Source organism: Nycticebus coucang, chromosome 20, assembly GCF_027406575.1.
Source record: "Nycticebus coucang isolate mNycCou1 chromosome 20, mNycCou1.pri, whole genome shotgun sequence".
In the NCBI taxonomy this organism is placed as follows: domain Eukaryota; kingdom Metazoa; phylum Chordata; class Mammalia; order Primates; family Lorisidae; genus Nycticebus; species Nycticebus coucang.
In genome coordinates this window covers 29,981,270-29,993,278 of record NC_069799.1, presented here as the reverse complement: position 1 = coordinate 29,993,278, position 12,009 = coordinate 29,981,270, and positions in this window count along the sequence as shown.

Genomic DNA, 12,009 nt, shown 5'->3' with positions numbered 1-12,009 from the left:
AAAGAAAGAAAGAAAGAAAAGAAAGAAAGAAAGAAAGAAAGAAAGAAAGAAAGAAAGAAAGAAAGAAAGAAAGAAAGAAAGAAAGAAAGAAAGAAAGAAAGAAAGAAAGAAAGAAAGAAAGAAAAGAAAGAAAGAAAGAAAGAAAGAAAGAAAGAAAGAAAGAAAGAAAGAAAGAAAGAAAGAAAGAAAGAAAGAAAGAAAGAAAGAAAGAAAGAAAGAAAGAAAGAAAGAAAGAAAGAAAGAAAGAAAGAAAGAAAGAAAGAAAGAAAGAAAGAAAGAAAGAAAGAAAGAAAGAAAGAAAGAAAGAAAGAAAGAAAAATAATGGTGGGCCAAAATAAGGTACACATTCCCATTCAAAAGGGAGAAATAGGGAAGGGGAAATGGATGACAGACCCAAAGAAGTCTGAAGGCTCTGAGAGGAGATATTAGGTCTTAGTACCTCCTACTAATCTCCTTTGACTCTACATCCAGCATTCTCTGCACACTGGTGTGTGAAATGGGTTACCAGGACCTTGAGCTGTCCTGTTCCTGTGGCTTTGCTGGCCCTAGTCCACCCAGCTCTCCTGAGCTGACCTTGAACACTGGTAGCTCTAGTGGTTGTAGAGTCATGTGGCAGTCCTGCTACGATGGTTCCACTGGGCATTACCCTCATGGAGACTCTTGGCAGTGGCTTTGTTCTTATAGCTTCAGTAGGCATTGCTCATGTTCTAGGAATTCTATCTATGCCAAGTGTTTGGCCTTGGAGATTGAAGAATGAAACCACAGACAACATGGATAAGTGACAGTATAGCGTTTACTGATAGAGAAGGATTGATAAACAGATTGATAAACCAGAGAAACAGAACTTCCAGCAATGGAGTGTGGGTGATCCAAATGGGAGTCCCTCAAGTCTTCAGTCTAGGGTTATATGCTGCATTTTCTCTTCTTCAGGTAGGTGGTTTTGGGGAATTACAGCACAAGCAGTCAGAGGTCTGTAGGTAGAAAATGATTCTAAACTCATCAGAGGAATTTCACCCTTCCAGTTTTTGGCTCAGTCCAGAAATTAGGGTGTGTGTATCCAACTCATGAAAGAACCCCTCAAATCCTTTCAGGCTGCCTTTTCCCATAACCTGCCTTCATAGATGGCTTGATCGTGACTGGAGATGGGGGTTTGTGATGAGACTGATTTCTGAGCTCACCCAGGCATATAAAATGGGGTTCCTCCCCAGCCCCAAGTGCGGGAACATTTTATCACTCTGAAGGGCTCCTTATGTGGCACACTTCTGCTCAGCATAGCTCTCATGATGATGGCATGATGGTTCTTCCCTTGAGACAAATCTCTGTCTGGACCTCCTGGCTTTCAACTCTGAACTAAAAATTTTGAGCTCTCTTTTTTCTTTTTTAATCTTTGCTTCTCCTTGGTAAAACTAGGTTTACACTTTAAGTCAGATAATGTTAGTACAATGCTTAGCGAAGTTTAAATACATTATAGAGTCTGTGATTATTATTGGATCTGATTTGGAAAGATCCATAAGTTAACAAGGATTTGAGTTGGGTGAAACAAAAGATGAATTTGGAATAAATTAAGAAAGTTTCTTTTTGGAAGCTAATATCTTTTCTCTGATGTGCTGCCCCATTTTGATCAAAAACTATGAATCTGCCCAGGAATATGGCATAGAATTTAATACCAAAAAAACCAAGAGGATGTTCTGGAACACCTGGCTTGCACACAGCAGTTGGTTTTGGAGCTCAAAGATACTATTAGACTCAAGGATCTTCAACTGCAGCAGAAGCGTCAAGCCTACCAGGTATTATTGTATCTGTCCTTGGAGAACATTTAGCAAAGGACAGATAACCATTCACTTCGATTTTTCTCTTCACTTAGACCATTAGAGATTCTGATCCCTATTTCCCTAATACTATAAACAGATTTCTATTGAACATAACTATTGTTATATGCTAGGTAAGTGATAAATAAACATGTATGCACTGACCATCCATTGCAAAATGAAAGAAAGGCTTCTGTGAAAAAAACAAAAAAACTAAAACTGCTTGTGAAGGCTGAAGTAACTTTATTGAAGAAACACATAGAAGAACGGAAGGCACAAGCCAGGACTATCTTTCTTACAGAACCTCAGTCAGGGAGCAACTCTCCCAGGTAAAGTGACTGAGTAGACTGTATATTTTATCAGTGAAAAATGCCTCCCCATCTAGCAGAATAGTAAAGCAGATCTTCATTAATTACAAATATTTGAGATGGTAAAATAATAGTCATAAATGCTATCCTTTCTTAGGGAGTTTGTTGTCCAGCTGGACTATATATATATATTTTTTTAACTTATAACAGAAGCCTCAAATGCTGAGCTTAGGCTTTATTATTAATGGTTACATGATTCCCTTTAGATCCTTCTTCCTTCCCACCTCTTAAATGTTAACGTTCCTTTCTTATGCCTATCCCCTGTCTCTTCTTTTCAGGGAGAAAAGTCCACAGCCCCCTGAAATAACATGGTCATTTTGTGGGTACAAATGTCTTTGGAAGTGAAAGTCTGTGGCTTTTCTCCCATTCTCAAAGCAGTCTATGATTTAATGCAGGCGTCCTCAAACTTTTTAAACATGGGGCCAATTCACTGTCCCTTAGACTGTTGGAGGGCTGGACTATAGTTTTTAAAAAAAAAAACAAAAAACTATGAACAAATCCCTATGCACATTGCACATAATTTATTTTGAAGTAAACAATCAAAACGGGAACAAATACAATCACACCGCCTCATGTGGCCTGCAGGCCGCAGTTTGAGGATCCCTGATAATGAGTGCAAAATATTTCTCCACTCTGCCTTTCTGGCAAGCTCTCTGGCCCTGCAGAGGGACCCTCACTGCCATTAGAAAGAATGTGTCAGGCCTTTTCATGTGGCAGCATCTTTCAACATCATTTCAGTTTGCTCTCACTATGGTCCACAGGCATGTTATATAATCCTCCTTTTACTGATGAGGAAACTGAGGCACAAACAGATTAAGTGATGATTTTTTTTTTTTTAGGCTAGTCAAGAGAAGCAGTGGGAGTGGATAAGGAACAAAGGAATCTGTAACTGGTTGTGATCAATTACTTTTAAACACCACTGCACTTGGACCAGCCGTGATGATGGTTTTTGTATAGGTGTTTGTTCGTCGCCAGTCATCCTTGTTCTGTGACTTGCCCACTATGACCTCGAAAAAGTTACTATTTCTTAGGCATTTCTCCGGGGCAAGTGGAAACAGACAAAGTCTGGAATGTAACCTAGATCAGATGTCTCCGAAACTGTTTCCCATCCCATCACAGGCTTGCCTCCTGAGGCTGGTTCCAGCAGGGTGTCTGGCTCTCCCCAAGAAGGACCGAAGTGGCTAGAGCCTAGAGTTACTGCCAGGGAAGGTGGGTCCCTCAGGGAACGAGAGGAACCACTCACCCGCAGGAGTTACTGGGGGACAAGTTTGGGCCCCTGACACCCACTGATGGCAACCAAGGTGGTAGAAAAAGATGCCATCTTTGTAGCACTTTTCCTCCTGGTAATGGGTATGCACATTGCCCCCTGGGAAAGGAGGACAAGGGCCCAGCTGGAAAGCCTGGGGTGGAGCCACCCACAGAGGGAGCCTCAGCTCAGTTTTGGCTCAGGGCCCTTGCAGGCAGGTAGGGGGATAGGGAGCTGTTACCATAGACCACCATGTAGTTGCCCAGGACATTGGCCTGTAGAAGGCATACTCCCTTGGGGCCTAAAGTCCATCCTGGCCCTTCAGTGTTGTCTACACCAGTGAATCCACATAGAATAGCTCAGTGGAGTTCACCTGCACAGAGAACCGGGCAGTGGAAGGCCGGTGTCCCGTACCACAGACCAGCAGGGTACGGGAGGGAGCATGGAAAACCATGGAGTGGTTGGTGGCAGCAGGAGGCTGCTCACCTGCTGGACCCTCCTGCTCCCAATATCACCCACTGGTGCTGTTGAAGCGGAAATGGGAGAGGCCTGAGGAGAAGAGGTCATGGTGAGTGCAGCTATCATACCCACAGAGCCAGATGTCATCCACCAGGGCAGCTGCATGACCTGCCAGGACTGGGGGCCCACAGGAGCTGGAGGCAGGTGTTTCTAGGAGCTCCCAGTGGCCCCCACACAGCGAGATAAAGGCCCACGAGTCATTGGTGAGTGAGCAATCAGTCAGCTCACCACCCATGAGCAGGAGGGAGCCAGCCCAGGCCACAGCCACATGGGAGTGACGAGCAGCTAGGGTAGGTCTGACATCCCAGCTCTCCCAGGTGTTGGTTGAGAAATTGTACAGGATGAGGTCACCCAGTGCATTGTTGAGGTCCTGGCCTGCAAAAACAGCTAGCAGCCATGGTGGGGACAGGAAGGCACCAGCTGCCCCAATATGGGCAGAGAAGGCAGGGTCCCCAGCACTCACGTTGTGCCACCAGCCAGCCCCCTGGTTCTCCCACAGGTGCAGGTCACAGGCATGTCCAGAAACCAGGCTCACAGCAGCATGGTCCCAGGGGTCAGGTGCAGTGCCATGGCTGCCAGAGTAGGCTGAGCACTCCTGCAGACTGCAGTCAGCCACCCCAGCCCAGCTCACAGGTGCACACAACTGGAGGCTGGCACTGCCTGTGGCCTTGGCAGCCACCTGGGCACAGGGAGAAGCAAAAGGAGACATTAAAGCCCAGGAGGTTGTAGTTGTCATCACTGAAGAGGTGCAGCAGCATCTTGCCTGAGGAAGCCTCAGTGGGTGGAGGCCAGGTGCTCTCACTCAGACTGGCAAGCAGTAGTCCTGGGTTTGGGAGAGTGACCATCATACACAAACAGGTAGTCATATGTGCATTCCGTGTCCAGGAAAAGGAAGTTCAGCGGGATCCAGAGCTGGGGTCTTGGAGCCTCAATGACACACTCGCAGTTGCCATTGATGCTGTAGTTGCCAGCACCATCCTTCACGAAGCCTGGTGCCTCCTGTAGTACTCACAACTACCCTTTGCAATCCCCCACTAGGATTCTGGGGGACAGCATGGCCAAGGCCAGGGTCATGACCAGAGCCTCAACCAGGGCCATTGACACCTCGCACACTGACCCTTACGGACAGGCTGGGTGGTAAAGACCTGGAGAGGACCCTCTAACTGGCTTAAGGCCCTGTAAATGCGACCTCTGTAGGGATAGCACAACCATGTAGAACTGTAAGGTTCCGGAGATGTAGTCCCTACAAAGGCTATTGACCAGCTCTACAAGTCCAGGAGGGGTGCCTGTAGACTGACGGAAGGCCCAGTATATGTAGTCATAATGATTTGGCCAACCCTTAGAGACCATGGTGGTCCCTTATAGACACAGGCCCCCAAGAGAGGTTGACCCCATAAACAGTGTCATTACAGATTCAGGCCACTGCAGACTAAATCGGACCTCACAGATGAGTGGGTCCCCAAGGGCAAACGACTCTATAGCCAGCAGGGGCCTCCATAGAAGATACAGGCCAGACAGGCCAGTCTCAGATGGTCTTGTAGAGACTCCTCCAGCTGGGGGCGGACAGCAAGCAGTTACCAGGAGGTAGCCAGTCTTCAGGGGTTTGGGCCCGGACCCCATAGATGCACCAGCTTTGCTCAACCACCCACATTTCCCTCCAGAGTCAGATAGGCCAGATTGTGGACTGTAGTTCTACACACAGGGAGAAGGAAAATGCTACAGAAAACATGGACATGAAATGTCTTACTGTGTAACAGAGGAAACAGAAAAGAAAGGTCTCACTGTGACCCATACCTTTAGAGAATCCAAAAACAAAATTATTATAAGGAAATAAGTAGTGCCAGGAGAGATTTGGAGAGGAAAGATACATACCTTTTAGGGGACTTTCATGATTGGCTTGAAATTTAGAGGATGATCTATAAGATTTCTTTCTGCACTGAAATCCTTCATTTCAAGTACCTTATATAGAATATTGTATGACTACATAGTTCCAGATTTAATGAGTACTAGATTAATCAGCTAGATGATCTTTGACTTCCTGTAGGACAGGCTCTCTAGGTTTATGTGTGGTATTAGTAAAACAGTTTAAGGCTGGGGACACAAGGAGGAATTAAGAAAAGCACTGCCTTTTGAGGAACAGAGCATTGTCTCCATACTCTTTAATTTTCTCTATGGCTAAAGCCCAAACAGTCATGTTGAGCCAGCTATTTAGAAAACTGGAGACTTTGGTCTTGTTGTGAATGTGCTATAGGGAGGCAAGTATGTCACATTATAGTGAGACAATGAGCCTAGATTTCCCCCTATATAAGAGATCTTTTGATTGTCTCAATTTTGCTCTGCATTCTCCTTGGTCCCACTGGTGTTCTTACTCTCGATTTGCTAAGTACTTGGGAGATAGGTTTTTATCATCTATCTAGGAATGATCTGATGATTTATTATTACTATTATTAATTATTACTATTAATCATTTGCTCTGAGCTACTGTTCAGAGTTATTCCCTTTTATGAGATGATAACCTTATTGAACTTTGCAAATCATAGCTTAAAAGCTTTCTCACATAATTTCTTCATCTTGACTCTTCTTTCTTTGCTGATGGGTTTTCTTTCTGACAATTCTCTTCCCCGTCTGTGGTTGCACCAACCTTTTTATTATGTTACTTTCTTCCTTCATCATCCCCACAGTTATGTTATTAGGCTTTTCAGTTATCTATTTTATGCTCTGCATGGTTTTCTATAATAATCTCCCAGACTTGTGTAAGCTCTATGTTTAGGGTGCTAATTGCTTGTGAAGTGGTGTTTAAGGTGAAGCAGGAGATAGTCCACCCATCTCATTTAATTCATTTACCACAGCAGACATTATAAATAAAGGCAAGGTAATATACTTACCCATGCTGAATAGGTGGTCACTACAGTAATCTTCTGGGAAATTAAGATTGTGCGCCTGCCAGGATCTTTTAGTTCCAGTGCCCTGGGCAATAATTATAGTAATCTCCCTAGATAAGACTGTCCTCCAGTGACATGAGCAGGAACATAAGAAAAACCTGCTACCCACACAGAAAAATCCATCCCTTAAAAGTGATGTGTGAATATTGGTATAAGATATGGTTGTTGTCTTATGACATTGGGGCAAACTATTAGTTCAACTGACATAGGAGGCAGAGCATCCTGAGAACTTTACGCATTCTTCTCCAGATGTAACTATTTTAAGGCAAATAGAAAACATAGCTCTAGGTCTGTCTCACTGGCCCCCACCCAATACTGATAGGTGACATTATTTTGGTTGTGATGGAGCACTGTAAAGTTTCTGAACACTTGCAATAGAGTACAAATTCTTATTCAACAAGATATAAACACCTGATCTATAGGAGTTCCTCCTGCCAGACAAAAATGAGGCACATTTGTAGCATTTTTAGCAAAGTAAATCCAAACTTTTTGTCTCATTGAAAGGGCATTATGTCTTGTCTCTGACCCTAAGTTACAGACAAAAGTGTTATGAGGAGAAATATGTTTTCTTGTATATATTTTTTTGCCACCAACCTGTTTTCAACATCCAGATGTGAAGTAGGGCATGTCAGGTCCTGCTGGGGTATGACTCGAGTGTTATGAGTCCAAGTCTTAAGTTCTGCCTGTTTTAACTGAACTGAGAGGTAAAAAGTAAAATCCTTAAATCTGATTCAAAACAGGTTAGCATATGGTTGTTCCTTTCATTACTCCTTCATTGGCCTATAGTTTAGAGTTTCACATCTGTCTTTACACCAGGAAGGCATAGGATCCTGTCTCATATCCACAGAAATTACTGTTCCTGCTTTAACCAGTCTATCTCTCCCGAAGAGTGGAGTTAAGGCTTTTAGGCATGGCTAGAAAGACATGAGATAATTGCCAATTTCCCCCTCTTTAAAAGTTGAGAGAAAATTTGGTAACTGGTCTTCTAAACACTCCCTTAATAACTTCAGACATGCGAGCCAAGAATCCAGAACTTGAGTGGTTCTTGAGTAGGAGCAGCTTATCTCCTGTCAGGGCACCTGGGGCTCTCAGGCAATAATCAAGCTCAGGTTCCAAACAAGATCCAATTCCCTGAGGCCTTCACCTCTGGGGACAGGCTGGTCTCTAGTAGTTATCCCTGCCAGCTGGATAAGGCCGGCTGGCCAGGCTGTACCATTTCACTGGAACTGTTGCTTTTTTTAAATTTCCTTTATTCCTGGGAGGCCGAGGTGGGTGAATTGCCTGAGCTCACAGGTTCAAGACAAGCCTGAGAAAGAGTGAGATCCCATCTCTAAAAATAGCCAGGCATTGTGGCGGGCCTCTGTAGTCCCAGCTGCTTGTGAGGCTGAGGCAAGAGAATTGCTTGAGTCCAAGAGTTTGAGGTTGCTGTGAGTTATGTTGACAGGGTACTGTATGAGGGTGACAAAGTCAGGCTCTGTCTCAAAAAAAAAAAAAATATTAATAGGCTTGGCACCTGTGGCTCCAGTGGCTAAGGCACCAGTCACATACACCTGGGCTGGTGGGTTCAAATCCAGCCCGGGCTCACCGAACAACAATGACAGCTTCAACCAAAAAATAGCTGGGTGTTGTGGCAGGCATCTGTAGTCCCAGATACTTGGGGGGCAGAGGCAGGAGAATTACTTGAGCCCAGGAGTTGGAGGTTGCTGTGAGCTGTGATGCCATAGCGTTCTACCCAGGGCGACAGCTTGAGGTTCTGTCTCAAAAAAAGAAAAAACAATTATATATATGCACATATATGTGTGTATATATATAATATACATATATATTAATAAAGGACCAATGCGGTTTCCTTTACGAGGTTTTCTGAATTTGGGTCAGCACCTAGAGCACTTTTTGCAAGTTCCTCCTAATCTCTGAGATCATTAGAGTAATGAATTTACACTTTAAAATAAGTCAGTCCTCTGAAGAGTTAGGCAAAAATTGTGTAGCTCTTTGATGGCTTTGTAGGTCACTTAAGAAAAGCTAGGAATTTTAATCTTGCTCTCTAGTAATAGAAAGCAGCTGAGGACAATTCTCAGAGCTCCTGTAAGGGTCTTCACAAGTGCCTGTTTCTCTGTCAGTTACCTGGACTTCTTCAAGGGACATATTGCTGTGAACTGCAATTCACTCCACCTTCTAGTTTTTCTTAAGTCTTCCTTTCTTCTACAGGAGCTAAGAAAATTTCACTCCCAAATATGACTACTTGGTACAAAGAATATTTTGAATTGAAGGCCTTTCCAGATCAGAAAGTATTCAGAAGGGAAATTCCCACTTAGCTACACACAATTAGACTCACCTGCCCAAAAGATGAAAGCGGGGGCAACTGACTTACTTTCCACCCTCTGAATGCTAGCAGACCTGGCACAAATCATTCAAAATATGCTACCTGGGGGTGGCGCCTGTGGCTCAAAGGAGTAGGGCACTGGCCCCATATGCCGCTGGAGGTGGTGGGTTCATATCCAGCCCTGGCCAAAAAAAAAAAAAAAAAAAGAAAAGAAAAATACTACCTGTGTCTCAAGTTAATTCAGATGGTTATATACTTCCCCCCCCTCATCCATTTGTGTTCTCTCCTTTTTAAAAAGCAGGTAAAAGATATTATTGGGACACTGGATAATCATGCTCCTAATTCTTCCCTTTGGAAGAAGAATGGCCTTTGGACACAAGCATCACTGTTATTAATCTGCCCCAGTTGTGAGTCCAACTTTCAGCAAACTGAGAAAAATGCAAGTTTCTCTTCACATCTACATTTTCACTGAAGGTCAATGTTTAGTCAACACTTTTACACTTCTCCAGAAGAGGTCAAACGCTGTATTCATATAGGAAAGCATTTACTTGCATATCAGAATTACCTGAAAAGATCTTCAAACCACTTTTAATTTGTGTCACTTTAGCTAAAGAGAATGATGTGTAGTCTTAAGTAGCTTTTATGTCATCATGCCTGCAAGGTTGTAGGAAATCTTCAGCATTGGCTTATTTGGGGGCTCTTTTACAGCTTTATTTAAGATACTGAAAAAGGCAGGGGAGGTGTTCTTCGCAGTATCTCCCTTGGGGATTTCTGAATAGCCCCTAGAGTTCATCTTAAGTAGAAGGGGCATTTTTCTTGTGCAATAGAATCCAAACTGGGAGATACCTCAAGTTGTCCTGTGGTTGTTGTTGCTTGCCATGTTGAAATTGTGTTATCACTGAGCTTTAGTGTACAAGAAAATTAGGCCTTCTTTTCATAGAGGCTCCAGTCCTTGTAAACTGGCTTCCTAGTGGGGCAGAAACAGTTGAAGAGGCATACTCCATATAAGAGAGTAGTCACAAATGGTATTTAAGGAGATGGCTGACTGGCAGCCAGAGATCCACATCTGGTCATCTTCCCTCTTCTTTTTGCTCCACCCATGGGGGAAAACCATCGATCTGGCCAGTAGCAGGATCATGCTGGAGCTCTGACCCAGACTGAGAACTAGAGATCTGGGCTGAAAAACTGACCCAGACAGAGAACTAGAGATCCCCCCAAGGGCTACAAGGCCCCACCCACAATAGCCTTGAAGGGTTCCCCCCAAGAGTGGCAGTATTCCTCTTTCCAACCACGGAATTATTCCTCTATGTACTAGAAGAGTCCACTGAGTTGTGTGACATCCTCCCCCTCACCCCCACCGTTTCTTACCCAGATTTAGTCAAGCTTACAGGTCTAGTGATTTTCACCCACTGGGTTCTTTTGTTCCACAAGGCACAGGCAGAAATAGCAGGTTTAGCAAGACTCAGGGCCTCTGCTGGTACTACCTGTTTCTTTTCATTTCTTTTTTTTGAGACAGAGTCTCACTGTGTCACCCTTGGTAGAGTGCCGTGGCATAACAGCTCACAGCAACCTCCAACTGTTAAGCATAAGGAATTCTCTTGCCTCAATGTCCCAGGTAGCTGGGACTATAGGTGCCTGCCACAATGCCCAGCTAGACACTACATATTTCTAAACTTGATTGGATCTGAGTTTCTGTTCAAGTTATAGAGGAGATTTTTATCCATTTTTTCTAGTCTCATTACACTGCTACAGAGTCTTTATGCCAAAGTCTTCGTAACTTCTGTGTTTGGACTGTTGATTTAGCCACTGTAGTTGGAGAGGACGCCTTCCAGGGAGGGGTTTGCTGAAATGTTGTTTCTAATACCCCATTATGAACAAGACTTTGTTACTGATGGAGCCATGTTTCCCTTTTCCCCTTCCTCCTCCTCTTCCTCTTCCTTCTTCTTAACCATTGAGAGTGATATGTGCCATGTTTTTGACTTTTTCTTTCCAAAAACTCAAATGGTTGAAAGAAATATCATTGAAAGGTGACATTTTAACATGAAAGTAATAGGTTGGCCATTGAGAGATCTTTTAATACTCTGGTAGTGTTTTGAGCAGGCACTCTAACCCCACAGTGGCAGGTTAAACGTTTTCTCTAGTAAGAACTTCTGCACCAAGTTGGTCACAAGCAGCTGAAGTCTTAGAAAATCTGCCCTGCCTCTGAACCTTTCCATTTACATGAATAAAACAGAGCAACCAAATAGGTTCCCCAGTGTCATTTTCTTTGCCTTTCTTCATCTTTAAAATTCTTTATCCTTTTTGAAGTAGGAGATGAACTGTAATCTAGTTTTTTTTCCTCTCTCTCTTTTTTGAGACAGAGTCTCACTTTGTCAACCCTAGTAGAGTGCTGTTACATCACAGCTCACAGCAATTTCCAACTCTTGGGCTTAAGTATAGAGGATTAAACATCATACTTACTACAACAGCCACCAATATCATAACTCATCTGAGGAATTACTGATAACAAAACATTCTCCTGGAAAGCCTGGAAATCTCTTGTGACTTGAAAGGTAAGCCACCAAGTAACTCAGTAATCCTGGAGGAGTAAACTTCAGTCCTGTAGTAGTAAGGCTAATGTTAAACATTAAGCATTTTTTTGGCAGTACCTTGAAGGATTAGTGGAGAAAAATTGCGTGTAGTATTTTTGGAGATTTCCCTTACCACCCTTGAAGATCACTTCCTTTATCTTCTTGGCACCTATGAGATCATTTCCCTGAGCACATAGCCCCTGCATGTCTTTGCTTAGTAATCTTTCTGCCCA